Source organism: Cajanus cajan, chromosome 1 (assembly GCF_000230855.2).
Source record: "Cajanus cajan strain Asha chromosome 1, NIPB_CcT2T_4, whole genome shotgun sequence".
Lineage (NCBI taxonomy): Eukaryota > Viridiplantae > Streptophyta > Magnoliopsida > Fabales > Fabaceae > Cajanus > Cajanus cajan.
This window is the reverse complement of record NC_138517.1, coordinates 53046703-53064995: the sequence shown is the minus strand read 5'-3', so window position 1 is coordinate 53064995 and position 18293 is coordinate 53046703.

Below are 18293 nucleotides of genomic sequence, written 5' to 3'. Positions count from 1 at the left end.
ACGAGCTTCTTGATCTAGCAGTCTTTGCAGATCCGGAGAGATGGTCTCCTCATCACTGTCCAACTCAACCCATTCACCCTCGGCTTTCGGATCCCGGTCAGAGCGAGCAATCACAGACATAATTATTTATTGGTTCTGTTTAGGTTTAGAGTTTATTAATATTAATGAGAGAGAGAGAATAGAACAAAATGAGAGAATAATGTGTGAAAAATGCTTCTTTATTGATATATGTATGTAAAACTGTACAAAACCCTTTATTTACATGAAAAGGTCCTCATGATCTCGGGTACTGATCATGAGTCCCTAAAAGAAAAAAATGTGGAGGGGCCCTATCATGGCTTGCCCTTCTCTCTACTCCTGCTGCGGTAGAGGATTCTTGCTCACGTCGGGCGTCGTCGAATCGAAAGTGACCCACCCAGCATCGATAAGGTCTTGGACCTTATACTTGAGAGCTCTGCAGTTCTCCGTTGAATGCCCCGGTGCCCCCAAATGGTATAGACATTTGTCTTGTGGATTGTACCAATCGGGGTAAGGTGGATTCACTTTCTTTGGTGGAATGTAAGCTATAAGACGCGCCTCCACTAGCTTCGGCAGGAGATCGCTATAAGTGGTCGGAAGTTTATCAAACTTCTTCACAGAGTTGTTTTGCGATTTGCCTGACTTCGAAGCGGAAGAAGATGGAGAAATGGTTACAGCGTTGACTCCTCCTTCTTTCTTCTTCCCGAAGGCCTTCTTAGCTTCATATGGTTGGGAAGGCTTAGCCAGCTTCCCACTTTTAAGTCCTTGTTCCACCCTTTCTCCAATGGTGATGATGTCCGAGAAGAGTGTCGTTGTGTTCCCTATCATTTTATCGTAATAGGGACCAGTCAACGAGTTGATGAATAAGGACACCGTCTCCTTATCCGACAGCGGGGGCTCTATCTGTGCCGCCAACTCCCTCCAACGTTGGGCGTACGCCTTGAAGGATTCATCGTTCTTTTTACTCAAGGCTTGAAGATCAGACCTATCGGGTGTTAGGTCGATGTTGTATTTATAGCGCTTGAGAAAGGCGTCGGCCAACTGCCTCCATGTATGTACTAAATTTCCATCTAGCTGCATATACCAGTTGAGTGCAGTTTCAGCTAAGCTCTCTTGAAAGCAGTGGATCAAGAGCTTTTCATTTGTGGCATATGCGGCCATCTTGCGACAGTACATGGTGAGATGACTTTTGGGGCAAGTCGATCCCACGTACTTTGGGAAATCCGACACTTTAAATTTAGGAGGGAATTGGATGTCCCTCACTAAACACATGTCGGCGGCATCCTTGATGTCAAAATCATGTCCCTCCATAGCCCTTAGCCGATCCTCGAGGGCGTGGAATTGTTCCTTTGATACTTCGGGCTCTTTAATCATAATTCCAGCCCCAAGGGGTACAGCGTGTGGAGGATCTTTTTCATGCTCTTCCTCCTCTCCCTCATGATGGGACCCATGATCATGGATGTTGTGATGACGCATGAGTTCCATCATTTGCGCCATTTGGTCTTTAAGTTGTGAAAGCTCGGTTGTGAGCTTTTTGTTTTTCTCCTCCAATGCTTCCATTTTCTTGATCTTCTTTGCACGTGTGAGGACAGAGAGATGACCAGCCACTTTCTAAAATGAATTTTTTAATCTAATTAGTTTATTCATGAATACGCTCTTGACATGGGTTTGATAACCCTCCATTTTTAAGGCGCTGCCTTTTTAAAACAGAGTGTTACCACCCTCCTTGACTTATGATCTCTCCTCAACGGAGAATCTTGATAATTATGGGTCTCTTTTACTCATGTCAAGAGGTATTGGTGAACCTAAAATGCATGGTCTATGAGGATGCATGATGTCTTATTGGTAATGATGTACATGCTCCTCACTTTTATTATATTTCCACACATGGTCTTTCCTCTCATGTCATGGTATTTTCATGCATGGAGATTATTCTTTAGACCTTATCACGAGGTTATTTATTAATGCACAAACAATTGCACATAAGCATTTACACAAACAATTCACTCATCCACGAACAGTCACGAGCGAATCACGAGGTAGGGGTATCCTGCAGAAATGGTGCATATTCAAGGTGGTTCTAACTGTTCTCACCAGTCCAAGGCCCCCAAGGTGCCCCCATTATAGGGACCCAATTCCTCTCATCGTAGGTCGGTGGAAAGCTCCAACGCACCGTCGGACTCAAGTTCATGGTTATCACCTTGAGTGATGTTTTCCGACAACGGTCTACGGGCACCTATAGACCCATTCGATAACCGGCCGTACTAACATCCACTCCCTATGGTTAATCACTCATGCCCCCGGGTATAGAGGGAACTGTTGTGTGCAAAGGTTTGTGTGCAGTTTTTATTTCAAACAATTGCGTAAATTTAAAAATACAACAGTTATTAAAGCCAAATAGATAAACATGTTATCATACAAGTGAGGGGTAATAAAGTAATTTTAACTATTATTTGTTAAAAACAATCTGTCACTAAATGGGACTGACTCTCGAAGCTTCCCCAGCGGAGTCGCCATCTGTCGCCACCGGCCCAAACGGGCCTCGGCGGTCGCGAAGACGGTCGAGCTCGCTTTTATTTTAGTTTTGAAAATGTATTGGATTATTAGAACGACTTGTTCTCAAACTGAGACCTTGTCGATCTTATCCAATTTATTTATTAAATGTCTCACCAATCCATATTAATCCCAAGCGGGACCCTCCATGGATTAGTGGTTTTCGCAAAAGGAGGGTTCGTGGAGTCGCCACCAATGTTTTACTCAAAACATTGGAAAAAGGGATAAGGCAATTGATTTTATAAATCAACTTTGGCCATTACAACCAGAGTTGGGTAAGGGAGTCGGTTACGTGTGGGGAAGGTGTTAGCACCCCACAACGCCCCTTTCGGGTTCCCTATGACAGATTATTTCTAAAAATAATAGTACAAAAATTACTAAATTACCCCTATTTATTCTAAGAAATTATAAATTAACTATTTACATGATGACAGTTTAAATATGCACACAGAAAGCAGTAAAAGGAAGGACTTTAAGAAGAAACCTTTGAAGCGTGCTTTTATATATTTCGTAAAACTGGGAAGCTTTTTGGCGTTCCCTCGCTCTACAAGCCCGCTCGCTCCCTCCTATAAAATTTTGACTATGGAAATCCGGAGGATTTCCCTTCGACTAGGTTCGAATCTCCAAGCTAAGTGCTCGGAATTCCAGAACTTCGTCGGATCGACTCCCAGAGAGATTTCTAGGGCAGAACACTGCTCAAAAACCCCAGAATACTCAAGGAGGGAGTCAAAACTGAGTGTGAAAGTGTGGAATGACGTCCAATTGACGTCATATTTATAGGGAATAGGCGCAATACGGTCTACAGAATCAATACGGCCGTATTGAAATTTTTGAACTTCAATACGGTCGTATTGAAGTTCAATACGGCCGTATTGAAATTCAGAAATTTCAATGCGCCCGTATTGAGTTCACTGCGGCTGTATTGAAGCTTCAATACGGCCGTATTGATTTCAGTACGGCCGTATTGAAGTTTCAGAAACTTCAATACGCCGTATTGATTTCGTTGCGGCCGTGTTGAAGCTTCAATACGGCCGTATTAAGTGTAGTACGGCCGTATTGGGCTTCATTCCCTCCACTTCCTTATTTTAAGCTACTCTAAGACCTCTAAATCTACAGATAGCCATCCTATGGTCTTCTAGGAGTCCTTCTGGCTGACTTTTCCTTCGATCTTTGAGGGTCTTCGAGTTTTATTTCCGACCCGGACAATTTTAGGGGTCTACAAGGCCAAGTTTTACATATTAGGCTTGTTTTGTTCTATATTTTCCAAGGAATTGATTTAGCTAGGTTTCACCATCATTTGGTGAACCTAACTAAACCAAATCCAACTTTTTAGAATTGGAAAATTATGGAACCAAGCACCTTGCCCGCCCATCCCTTCTCTTGGCCGGATTACTTAGCTTACATGGCATACGTGGGAAGCTTGTGCTACAAGCTTCTAACTTCTCTTGCTTCCCAAGCTTCTAAGTTAGAAGCTTGCTCCACAAGCCTTCCAAACCATAGTGGACGACCAATTTAAGCCAACCATGGTTCTCTTGAACCATGGTTAGCTTAGCTTGCTATACAAGTCTCTCTTGGCCGAAATTCCTTAGTTTGCATGGCACATTTGGGAAGCTTGTGCTACAAGCTTGTAACTTAGCTTGCTTCCCAAGCTTCTAAGTTAGAAGCTTGCTCCACAAGCCTTCCAATCCATGGTGGACGGCCAAGTTAAGCCAACAAAGGTTCTCTTGAACCATGGTTAGCTTAGTTTTCTCCACAAGCTTCCTTCACTTATATAAACCTTCCTTCTAGATTTGTAATCACTTTTCAAGATTTATGAGAAATAGAATTTAAAAAATTCTCCCTCACTCAAGAGTCCCAAACCGTGGAGAAACTCCTTCTCCTTAAGAACCTCTCAAAGGATTTCCTCCTTTGTGGCTTGGTTCCATTCTTCTTCTTTTTCTTCTTCAAGAAGAAACCGAACCACAACTGTGGCTTCTCACAAGCTTTTGAAGCTTGTGTTGCTTCCGTGAATCACCATTGAAGGACCTCAAGAGTTGATTGGACATTGAAGATGGAGATTGGAGGAGCACAACAATCGCTCCTACATTGGAACGAGCCATTCCTAAACCAGAACGGGTTGTTCTAAGCTACTAAAAGACTCAAAAACCCTAATTGAGAACGGGTCAAAACGGGTTGTTCCAATGTAGTTTGTTATGAGACACGTTTAAATCAGGAACGGGCCATTCTAGGTTCAAAATTAACTCATAACTGAATGACCTAGAACGGGCCATTTCGATCCAAAACGGGTCGTTCTGGTCAGGTCTGACATCTATAAATAATAGACTCAGCCACTACTCTCGGGGTCGAAAAAATTCGTCTAGGACACTAGATATCACGAAATTTCTCTGATAGAAGAAGTAGGAGAAATGAAGATGTGAACTCCTCCAAGCTTCTTCTAGGCACGGATTTTCTTCAAAGGAGATGGAGACCGAATGAATGGAAGCTCAAAATGGATGAGGAATGGCGGATTAGAAGACCTAATCCATAGAAGGAAGTATCCAAGCTCAAGCTACAAGGGATTGCACACTTCAAAGGGAAGGAAACTAGGTTTTCCTAAGGAATTTGAAGGCACTCTCTAAAGCTCTCTCTCTTGGAGTTTCGGTGACTCTTGAATGGCTGAATACAATTCAGATATCTCATATATTCAAAAGTGTTTACAAAAGGTGGAAAAAGATACACTTATAGGAAGCAACTAGGTTAACTTTGGGCGGCAATTCTAAATCATCCAAATTGGCGCCTAGTTTGAATTTCAAGTTTGAATTTGAAATTCAAACTTTGGCTTCCAACGTGACTAATTCAGATGCTACCCTCATTTAGGAGTCATTTAGAAGTGATTTGAGGTGAATTTGGAGCTCACATGGCCGGATCCATCCCATGCAAACCATGTGACTCAAATTCAACTCAAATTACTTCTAAATGATGTCTAAATGAAACCTAATTCTCCTATTAATGTTTTCTTCATATAATCCTATTCTAATGACCAAAATACAATGGTCTAATGAATACAATCAATAGGAAATATTACAAGGAAAATAATGAGCCCAATATTGGGTACCAAAAGCCCAAAGGCCCATGAAGCCCAAAACTAGGCCCAACTAGCCTAAACCCTAATCTATGGTCAAAATACAAGACCAACATGAAAATAGATTCCTAAACTAAGAAATACAATTAAACATGGTGTATATTCAATTAAGCCCAAGTAAGAAGCACCCTAGGCCCACCAAGCCCATCGGGCCCACTAAGCTCTGAAGCAGTCAAATCTTCAAGTAACCTCCTGGCCATAGCTCTAGTGGTTGGGCCTTTAGCCCATGCTCTTCCATCATTCCCTCCCTCTTGAGAAGGATTCGTCCTCGAATCTGAAGACTCTTCCTCATCATCGCTAGCACCTACAAAAGGTTTAAGATCACTGACATTAAAAGTGGTGCTGACTCCATATTCAGAGGGTAAATCAAGTCTATAGGCGTTATCATTGATACGCTGTAAGACCTGAAAGGGACCATCTCCTCTAGGACTGAGTTTAGACTTCCTTTGATTTGGAAAACGTTCTTTTCTTAAATGAAGCCAAACCCAATCACCTTCCTCGAAGATCATAGACTTCTTGCCTTTACTTCCTTGTTTTGCATATTTCTCATTTTGATTTTGAATATGAATTTTAATCCTTTCATGAAGTTTCTTAACAAAATCAGCCCTTGAAGCCCCTTCCTTATGAATGAAATGTTCAACATTAGGAAGAGGTATCAAGTCCAAAGGAGTTAAAGGATTAAACCCATAAACAGCCTCAAAAGGAGAAATATTGGTAGTTTTATGAACTACCCTATTGTAGGAAAATTCAATATGAGGTAAAAACTCATCCCAAGATTTGTGATTACCCTTTAGGACTGCCCTAAGCATAGTAGACAGAGATCTATTCACTACCTCAGTTTGGCCATCTGTTTGAGGATGACAAGTAGTTGAAAAGAGGAGTTTAGTTCCTAGTCTTGACCATAAGACACGCCAAAAATGGCTTAGAAACTTTGTATCTCTATCTGAAACTATAGTTTTAGGAAGCCCATGAAGTTTAACCACATCTCTAAAGAAGAGTTTTGCAATGTTGCTTGCATCATCTACTTTGTGGCATGGAATAAAATGAGCCATTTTACTAAAACGGTCCACTACCACAAAAATAGAATCCATTCCCCTTTGGGTTCTAGGTAAACCTAGCACAAAATCCATGCTAATATCTACCCAAGGAGAAGAAGCAACAGGCAAAGGTGTGTATGTTCCATGAGGCATTACTTTAGACTTAGCTTGTAAACAAGCTAAACATCTAAAACAATGCCTTTGGACATCTTTTCGCATATGGGGCCAATAAAATTTTTCTTTTAGCAAACTAAGGGTTTTATCAACACCAAAGTGCCCCATAAGCCCACCTTCATGACTCTCTTTAATTAATAGTTTCCTAATGGATCCTTGGGGTATACACAATCTTCCTTCTTTGTATAAATACCCCTCAGCCATATAAAAACCATCAAAAGCTTTTTGTTGACATTTTTTATAATTAACACCAAATTCAAGATCTTCTTCATACAATTCCCTAATATTATCAAATCCAAGAATTTGAGTTCCTAGAGACACAAGCAAGGTCTGTCTCCTAGATAAAGCATCAGCTACAACATTGGATTTTCCTTTCTTGAATTTAATAATATATGGAAATTGTTCAAGAAACTCTAACCATTTGGCATGTCTCTTATTTAATTTACCTTGACCTCTTAAATATTTAAGTGACTCATGGTCACTATGGATGACAAACTCTTTGGACACAAGATAGTGCTCCCAAGTTTGTAAAGCTCTAACCAAGGCATACAACTCTTTATCATAGGTAGGGTAATTGAGGGAGGCACCTTTTAGTTTTTCACTAAAATATGCAATGGGGTGTCCTCCTTGCAATAACACAGCTCCTATGCCAACTCCTGATGCATCACATTCTAGCTCAAAAGTCTTTTCAAAATTAGGTAGAGCTAAAATGGGTGCATTAGTAAGTTGATCTTTAAGTAATTGAAATGCTTGGTCATGTTTGGCAGTCCATTCAAATAAAATATCTTTTTTGACAAGCTCATTCAAGGGTGAAGCAATGCTAGAGAAGTTAGGTACAAATCTTCTATAAAAACTTGCTAAACCATGAAAACTCCTAACTTCACTAACATTCTTAGGCTTTGGCCACTCTTGAATGGCTTTAATTTTCTCGGGATCCACTTGAACCCCATTTTTGCTTACAATGAACCCTAGGAAAACCACATGATCCACACAAAAAGTACATTTTTCAAGATTTGCAAATAATTGGTTTTCCCTAAGGATCATCATAACTTCTCTAAGATGTCCTAAATGATCATCTTGAGACCTACTATAGATTAATATATCATCAAAATAAACAACCACAAATTTTCCTATACATTCTCTCAAGACATGATTCATAAGCCTCATGAATGTACTTGGTGCATTAGTTAGACCAAAAGGCATAACTAACCACTCATATAATCCAAATTTGGTCTTAAAAGCAGTTTTCCACTCATCACCCTTTTTAATTCTTATTTGGTGATAACCACTTTTAAGATCAATTTTAGAAAATATGGAAGCACCGTGTAACTCATCAAGCATATCATCAAGTCTAGGGATTGGGTGCCTGTACTTGATTGTGATATTGTTAATTGCCCTACAATCACAACACATTCTCCATTTTCCATCTTTCTTGGGCACTAACAATACAGGCACAGCACAGGGACTCAAACTCTTTTGTATCCAACCCTTATTCAATAATTCATGGACTTGATTCTCGATCTCCTTAGTTTCTTGAGGATTTGTCCTATAGGCTGGTCTATTGGGTAGACTAACCCCAGGCACAAAATCAATTTGATGTTCTATACCCCTAAAAGGAGGAAGGCCTTGTGGACCTTCACTAGGGAATATATCATCAAATTCTTTTAATAAATGAGAAACTTGAGGAGATAAAGAATTAAGTTCAATACTTAAATTATGACACTGAAGCATACCTTTACAAAGAAGAATGTAAGAAGGTTTTTCAACAATCAAAGTTTTTTTTTTAAAGGTTCTTGTTGAATTCCTTCTTTTAGAAAAGATTTTTCTTCATCCTTCTTTGAAAACTTATGCTTCTTTTCCTTCTTTTCTTTTTTTTTATTCAAGTTTTTTTTTTCTTCTTCTCTTTTCTTTTTCATTTGTACTTGATCCTCTATCACTTGTGAAGGGGACAAAGGATGAAGTACAAATTTCTTTTCTTTATGAGTGAAAGTAATTTCATTGGTAAGGCCATTGTGCATGGTTTTCTTGTCAAATTGCCATGGCCTTCCCAACAAAATATGACAAGCTTCCATTGGAACTATGTCACAAATCACTTGGTCTTCATAGTTACCAATAGAGAACTTGACTTTCACTTGTTGATTAACATTAATATCCCCATCTTCATTAATCCAATGAAGTTGATATGGTTTCGGATGAGGAATAATAGTAAGACCAAGCTTCTCCACCAACCTTGTGCTACAACAGTTGTAACAAGACCCACTATCTACAATGAGAGAACAAGCATTGTCTAAAACTTTACACCTTGTGTGAAAAATGTTCTCCCTTTGTGAAAGATGGAACTCATTAGGTTGGCTTCCTAGAAGCCTTCTAATCATGAGAAGTTGACCATCACAAGGATATGCACTTTCAATGGAATGGTCTTCCTCTCTTGATTCACTATCACTTGAAGTAGTGGAACTAGACTCATCAACACTACTATAAATGTCTTGCCCCTTCAAAATCATCACCTTTTTAGTTGGGCATTGAGAGGCTATGTGTCCTCTCCCAAGACACTTAAAGCATTTGATATCACTAGTTTTGCTACTAGAAGTGACAATATTTTTATTTTTATCATTTTCTTTTTCTTTTTCTTTTTCTTTGCCAAATTTCTTAGAGGAATCAAAGTGACCCTCCCTCTTGTAGTCTTTCTTAACATAAGAGCTAGATTGAGTTTTTCCTTTAAAAGAGGATTTTCTCAAATTTTGTTGTTCCACCCTTATACAAAGTTGGACCAAATCATCAAGGTCCCTATAAGGGAGTAACTCAACTCTATCTCTTATGTCAAAATTAAGACCACTTAGAAATCTAGCTATGGTCAATCTTTCTTCTTCCCTTATCCCAGCCCTCATGAGATATAACTCCATCTTTTGCCTATACTCCTCAACACTCATACCCTTTTGTTGGAGTCTTTGGAGCTTATCCATAAGCTCCCTACTATAATAAGAAGGAATGTGCCTTCTTCTCATAGCACTCCTCAATTCATTCCAATAAGTGATGGGAGGATCATTGTGAAGTCTTCTCTCTCTTTCCAAGGATGTCCACCAATACATTGCTTGTCCTTGAAAAGCTAGGGTGGCCAAAGGAACTTTTCTTTCCTCACCTACTTGATGACAAGTGAAGATTTGCTCCACTTTCATCTCCCAATCCAAGTAGGTGTCCACATTATCTTTTCCATGAAAGTAAGGGAGATCAACCCTTGATTCCCTCACTTTGTGTTCTTTAATGACTCTCCTAGGTGTTGGTTGATAGTAAGCATCCATATGCATACTACCATCATTAGCTTGGCTTTGAGAATCATTGGAGCTCTTGGTTGAGCTCCTAGAAGAACCTTTTGGACTTTTATTTTTATTTAAACTTTTTAACAGTTTTTCCTCTCTTTGCTTAATCTTTTGGATTTCTTGTTCCAAAGCCATGATTTGTACTTCTTTTTCAAGTTTCTCTTTTTGTTTTTGAAGCATCTCATCATTTTTCCAAAGTTTTAGTGCTTCAACCTCCTTGACAATTCTTTCAAAACTTTTAGGAGTATCAAAGTCACTACTACCTTGAGAATGATGACTCATGGTTAAGCAAAGAATTTGTATGCTATGCAAAAAGTTATAAAATGTTTTTGGTCTTTTCTAGGAATGAAAATAGCACTTGGAAGTCTAAGTGTACAAGTTGCACTATCAAGGGAGGTGAGCTACAAAGAGCCACTTAATAACCAAGCCTTTTCAAGTGGAAATCACTAAACTCCTTTGTGGTATTTCCAATTCCTCAAAACTTTTCACAAAAATTTTTGTATGCTTTTTCACAATTTGTTTATTTTTGACACTTAACTAAACGTGAGCAAATAAAACTACACAAGTCTAGACGTTTATAGGCAACAAAGCAAAGCAATTAAGTACAAGAAAACTTAAAAGAAGCAAGTTAAGCAACTAGTCGGATATCCTAAGTGGAAGCTTGAAACATATGAAATTTCCAAGCCACTTCCACTAGTACTACATGTGAGAGTCTATCAAGGGTGTAGATATACCTGACCAGCTTCTTAATACTCCCTCCAAGCTTTACAAATTGGTTTAAAAATACAAGAGAATTGACAAAAATTAAACTAGCCTAAAAAGCAATAAAGTGGCGGCTTTGAAGACCAATTAGTGGCGGTTTTGTGTTCAACTTTTCTAACACTTAACCAAGTGTTTAATCCACCACTAATCCTTCAATATGCTGATCCTGGACCTGCAAAAGAAACACAACAAAGAGGTTAAGGTGGATGCCTCACAAGGTGAAGGAAATTGGTCACTCAAGTGAAGGAGATTTAGGATGATTTTGGTCACTAAATTAGGTCAAATTTGGTGATTATAGTGTCCAAAATTTTTCCTACTCTTTGTTGAGCAATGCTTGATCCTTGAGCAAGGATTTAAGGCCACTTCCAGCACAGGAAATTATTGAAAGAAAACTAGACAAGCAACAAAGCACAATTTGAAAAGCTTATACCAAAATTAAGAGTAATAGATGTATATGACAAGACTCAAAGAGGTTCAACAAGTAAAACTGAAAATTAAGACTCCAAATAAAAGCTAGCACTCAGAGAGAAGAGTTCCTAGATAGGTACTAGAATAGATGAACAAAACAAAAAAAATTTGAAGACAATTGGACAAGTATAGCAAAAGTAGTAGCCAAAACAATAACAAGGAATCAAGTAGGTTTTTCAACTTGTATACCTCTCGGCTTTTTCCTTTTAATTTTCTTTCTCTATTTTTTTTTTAATTCTTTCTTTTTCCAGTATCAAATTAAGAGTCCAGAGAGTATATTTGCCTTTTGTTTCAAAATTTTTAGAGATTCCAAGCTATAGAAACCGAGAATACAAATCAGCCAAAAATTAGGTCAAATTTCAAGTGAAAATGATAAACTAGTGCACTAGTTTTAGGTTTTGGTTTGGATTCTTTTTGAACTATTTTTCTTTTGAACTTTAGGTCTTTTCTTTTGTTTAGGCTCTGTTTTATCTCTGTTTTTCAGCCTCCTTTTTTTTTAAAAAAAAATTTGAATCCACAAGAAAAGTGCACTAGAAGTAGGTTAAACACTTGAAATTTTAGGTCACAAAATTTTTTAAGAAATTTTCAAAGGAAATTGAATTGAAAACTTAAGTACACAATAGAAACCTAACTCTAAAGAAATTTGCTAGAACTAATAGCAAATTATGAACACAATAAGGTAAAAGAAAAGCACATATAGGTAAGCACAAAGAGAAGCAAACCGAGAGCCAAAATAATGAACAATGCACTTAACACAAAAATTAGGTCAACATGCTATTCAAGGAATTTTGTGACATAAAAGGACTACACACAAACTCTAAGACAAAACAAGATTAAAAACCAAAATCTAATGCATATGCATGAGGTCCAATCACGGACACATACAATAATGGAGAAACTCAAAGAAAACAAATTATAAGCACAAGCAAAAAGTTCCTAAACAAGTTGATTGAGGAAGAAAATCAAGAACAATCAACCAATGGATCTATGAACACAAGAACATCAACAATATAGATCCGAAAATTGAAACTCAAATTAAGACAAGACAAACACAAGAACACAAGAACACGGACACAAAAATGAAGAACACTTATCTCCTTGAAGACCTTGCTCTTGATACCAAAAATGATAGAAGAAGTAGGAGAAATGAAGATGTGAACTCCTCCAAGCTTCTTCTAGGCACGGATCTTCTTCAAAGGAGATGGAGACCGAATGAATGGAAGCTCAAAATGGATGAGGAATGGCGGATTAGAAGACCTAATCCATAGAAGGAAGTATCCAAGCTCAAGCTACAAGGGATTGCACACTTCAAAGGGAAGGAAACTAGGTTTTCCTAAGGAATTTGAAGGCACTCTCTAAAGCTCTCTCTCTTGGAGTTTCGGTGACTCTTGAATGGCTGAATACAATTCAGATATCTCATATATTCAAAAGTGTTTACAAAAGGTGGAAAAAGATACACTTATAGGAAGCAACTAGGTTAACTTTGGGCGGCAATTCTAAATCATCCAAATTGGCGCCTAGTTTGAATTTCAAGTTTGAATTTGAAATTCAAACTTTGGCTTCCAACGTGACTAATTCAGATGCTACCCTCATTTAGGAGTCATTTAGAAGTGATTTGAGGTGAATTTGGAGCTCACATGGCCGGATCCATCCCATGCAAACCATGTGACTCAAATTCAACTCAAATTACTTCTAAATGATGTCTAAATGAAACCTAATTCTCCTATTAATGTTTTCTTCATATAATCCTATTCTAATGACCAAAATACAATGGTCTAATGAATACAATCAATAGGAAATATTACAAGGAAAATAATGAGCCCAATATTGGGTACCAAAAGCCCAAAGGCCCATGAAGCCCAAAACTAGGCCCAACTAGCCTAAACCCTAATCTATGGTCAAAATACAAGACCAACATGAAAATAGATTCCTAAACTAAGAAATACAATTAAACATGGTGTATATTCAATTAAGCCCAAGTAAGAAGCACCCTAGGCCCACCAAGCCCATCGGGCCCACTAAGCTCTGAAGCAGTCAAATCTTCAAGTAACCTCCTGGCCATAGCTCTAGTGGTTGGGCCTTTAGCCCATGCTCTTCCATCATTCCCTCCCTCTTGAGAAGGATTCGTCCTCGAATCTGAAGACTCTTCCTCATCATCGCTAGCACCTACAAAAGGTTTAAGATCACTGACATTAAAAGTGGTGCTGACTCCATATTCAGAGGGTAAATCAAGTCTATAGGCGTTATCATTGATACGCTGTAAGACCTGAAAGGGACCATCTCCTCTAGGACTGAGTTTAGACTTCCTTTGATTTGGAAAACGTTCTTTTCTTAAATGAAGCCAAACCCAATCACCTTCCTCGAAGATCATAGACTTCTTGCCTTTACTTCCTTGTTTTGCATATTTCTCATTTTGATTTTGAATATGAATTTTAATCCTTTCATGAAGTTTCTTAACAAAATCAGCCCTTGAAGCCCCTTCCTTATGAATGAAATGTTCAACATTAGGAAGAGGTATCAAGTCCAAAGGAGTTAAAGGATTAAACCCATAAACAGCCTCAAAAGGAGAAATATTGGTAGTTTTATGAACTACCCTATTGTAGGAAAATTCAATATGAGGTAAAAACTCATCCCAAGATTTGTGATTACCCTTTAGGACTGCCCTAAGCATAGTAGACAGAGATCTATTCACTACCTCAGTTTGGCCATCTGTTTGAGGATGACAAGTAGTTGAAAAGAGGAGTTTAGTTCCTAGTCTTGACCATAAGACACGCCAAAAATGGCTTAGAAACTTTGTATCTCTATCTGAAACTATAGTTTTAGGAAGCCCATGAAGTTTAACCACATCTCTAAAGAAGAGTTTTGCAATGTTGCTTGCATCATCTACTTTGTGGCATGGAATAAAATGAGCCATTTTACTAAAACGGTCCACTACCACAAAAATAGAATCCATTCCCCTTTGGGTTCTAGGTAAACCTAGCACAAAATCCATGCTAATATCTACCCAAGGAGAAGAAGCAACAGGCAAAGGTGTGTATGTTCCATGAGGCATTACTTTAGACTTAGCTTGTAAACAAGCTAAACATCTAAAACAATGCCTTTGGACATCTTTTCGCATATGGGGCCAATAAAATTTTTCTTTTAGCAAACTAAGGGTTTTATCAACACCAAAGTGCCCCATAAGCCCACCTTCATGACTCTCTTTAATTAATAGTTTCCTAATGGATCCTTGGGGTATACACAATCTTCCTTCTTTGTATAAATACCCCTCAGCCATATAAAAACCATCAAAAGCTTTTTGTTGACATTTTTTATAATTAACACCAAATTCAAGATCTTCTTCATACAATTCCCTAATATTATCAAATCCAAGAATTTGAGTTCCTAGAGACACAAGCAAGGTCTGTCTCCTAGATAAAGCATCAGCTACAACATTGGATTTTCCTTTCTTGAATTTAATAATATATGGAAATTGTTCAAGAAACTCTAACCATTTGGCATGTCTCTTATTTAATTTACCTTGACCTCTTAAATATTTAAGTGACTCATGGTCACTATGGATGACAAACTCTTTGGACACAAGATAGTGCTCCCAAGTTTGTAAAGCTCTAACCAAGGCATACAACTCTTTATCATAGGTAGGGTAATTGAGGGAGGCACCTTTTAGTTTTTCACTAAAATATGCAATGGGGTGTCCTCCTTGCAATAACACAGCTCCTATGCCAACTCCTGATGCATCACATTCTAGCTCAAAAGTCTTTTCAAAATTAGGTAGAGCTAAAATGGGTGCATTAGTAAGTTGATCTTTAAGTAATTGAAATGCTTGGTCATGTTTGGCAGTCCATTCAAATAAAATATCTTTTTTGACAAGCTCATTCAAGGGTGAAGCAATGCTAGAGAAGTTAGGTACAAATCTTCTATAAAAACTTGCTAAACCATGAAAACTCCTAACTTCACTAACATTCTTAGGCTTTGGCCACTCTTGAATGGCTTTAATTTTCTCGGGATCCACTTGAACCCCATTTTTGCTTACAATGAACCCTAGGAAAACCACATGATCCACACAAAAAGTACATTTTTCAAGATTTGCAAATAATTGGTTTTCCCTAAGGATCATCATAACTTCTCTAAGATGTCCTAAATGATCATCTTGAGACCTACTATAGATTAATATATCATCAAAATAAACAACCACAAATTTTCCTATACATTCTCTCAAGACATGATTCATAAGCCTCATGAATGTACTTGGTGCATTAGTTAGACCAAAAGGCATAACTAACCACTCATATAATCCAAATTTGGTCTTAAAAGCAGTTTTCCACTCATCACCCTTTTTAATTCTTATTTGGTGATAACCACTTTTAAGATCAATTTTAGAAAATATGGAAGCACCGTGTAACTCATCAAGCATATCATCAAGTCTAGGGATTGGGTGCCTGTACTTGATTGTGATATTGTTAATTGCCCTACAATCACAACACATTCTCCATTTTCCATCTTTCTTGGGCACTAACAATACAGGCACAGCACAGGGACTCAAACTCTTTTGTATCCAACCCTTATTCAATAATTCATGGACTTGATTCTCGATCTCCTTAGTTTCTTGAGGATTTGTCCTATAGGCTGGTCTATTGGGTAGACTAACCCCAGGCACAAAATCAATTTGATGTTCTATACCCCTAAAAGGAGGAAGGCCTTGTGGACCTTCACTAGGGAATATATCATCAAATTCTTTTAATAAATGAGAAACTTGAGGAGATAAAGAATTAAGTTCAATACTTAAATTATGACACTGAAGCATACCTTTACAAAGAAGAATGTAAGAAGGTTTTTCAACAATCAAAGTTTTTTTTTTAAAGGTTCTTGTTGAATTCCTTCTTTTAGAAAAGATTTTTCTTCATCCTTCTTTGAAAACTTATGCTTCTTTTCCTTCTTTTCTTTTTTTTTTATTCAAGTTTTTTTTTCTTCTTCTCTTTTCTTTTTCATTTGTACTTGATCCTCTATCACTTGTGAAGGGGACAAAGGATGAAGTACAAATTTCTTTTCTTTATGAGTGAAAGTAATTTCATTGGTAAGGCCATTGTGCATGGTTTTCTTGTCAAATTGCCATGGCCTTCCCAACAAAATATGACAAGCTTCCATTGGAACTATGTCACAAATCACTTGGTCTTCATAGTTACCAATAGAGAACTTGACTTTCACTTGTTGATTAACATTAATATCCCCATCTTCATTAATCCAATGAAGTTGATATGGTTTCGGATGAGGAATAATAGTAAGACCAAGCTTCTCCACCAACCTTGTGCTACAACAGTTGTAACAAGACCCACTATCTACAATGAGAGAACAAGCATTGTCTAAAACTTTACACCTTGTGTGAAAAATGTTCTCCCTTTGTGAAAGATGGAACTCATTAGGTTGGCTTCCTAGAAGCCTTCTAATCATGAGAAGTTGACCATCACAAGGATATGCACTTTCAATGGAATGGTCTTCCTCTCTTGATTCACTATCACTTGAAGTAGTGGAACTAGACTCATCAACACTACTATAAATGTCTTGCCCCTTCAAAATCATCACCTTTTTAGTTGGGCATTGAGAGGCTATGTGTCCTCTCCCAAGACACTTAAAGCATTTGATATCACTAGTTTTGCTACTAGAAGTGACAATATTTTTATTTTTATCATTTTCTTTTTCTTTTTCTTTTTCTTTGCCAAATTTCTTAGAGGAATCAAAGTGACCCTCCCTCTTGTAGTCTTTCTTAACATAAGAGCTAGATTGAGTTTTTCCTTTAAAAGAGGATTTTCTCAAATTTTGTTGTTCCACCCTTATACAAAGTTGGACCAAATCATCAAGGTCCCTATAAGGGAGTAACTCAACTCTATCTCTTATGTCAAAATTAAGACCACTTAGAAATCTAGCTATGGTCAATCTTTCTTCTTCCCTTATCCCAGCCCTCATGAGATATAACTCCATCTTTTGCCTATACTCCTCAACACTCATACCCTTTTGTTGGAGTCTTTGGAGCTTATCCATAAGCTCCCTACTATAATAAGAAGGAATGTGCCTTCTTCTCATAGCACTCCTCAATTCATTCCAATAAGTGATGGGAGGATCATTGTGAAGTCTTCTCTCTCTTTCCAAGGATGTCCACCAATACATTGCTTGTCCTTGAAAAGCTAGGGTGGCCAAAGGAACTTTTCTTTCCTCACCTACTTGATGACAAGTGAAGATTTGCTCCACTTTCATCTCCCAATCCAAGTAGGTGTCCACATTATCTTTTCCATGAAAGTAAGGGAGATCAACCCTTGATTCCCTCACTTTGTGTTCTTTAATGACTCTCCTAGGTGTTGGTTGATAGTAAGCATCCATATGCATACTACCATCATTAGCTTGGCTTTGAGAATCATTGGAGCTCTTGGTTGAGCTCCTAGAAGAACCTTTTGGACTTTTATTTTTATTTAAACTTTTTAACAGTTTTTCCTCTCTTTGCTTAATCTTTTGGATTTCTTGTTCCAAAGCCATGATTTGTACTTCTTTTTCAAGTTTCTCTTTTTGTTTTTGAAGCATCTCATCATTTTTCCAAAGTTTTAGTGCTTCAACCTCCTTGACAATTCTTTCAAAACTTTTAGGAGTATCAAAGTCACTACTACCTTGAGAATGATGACTCATGGTTAAGCAAAGAATTTGTATGCTATGCAAAAAGTTATAAAATGTTTTTGGTCTTTTCTAGGAATGAAAATAGCACTTGGAAGTCTAAGTGTACAAGTTGCACTATCAAGGGAGGTGAGCTACAAAGAGCCACTTAATAACCAAGCCTTTTCAAGTGGAAATCACTAAACT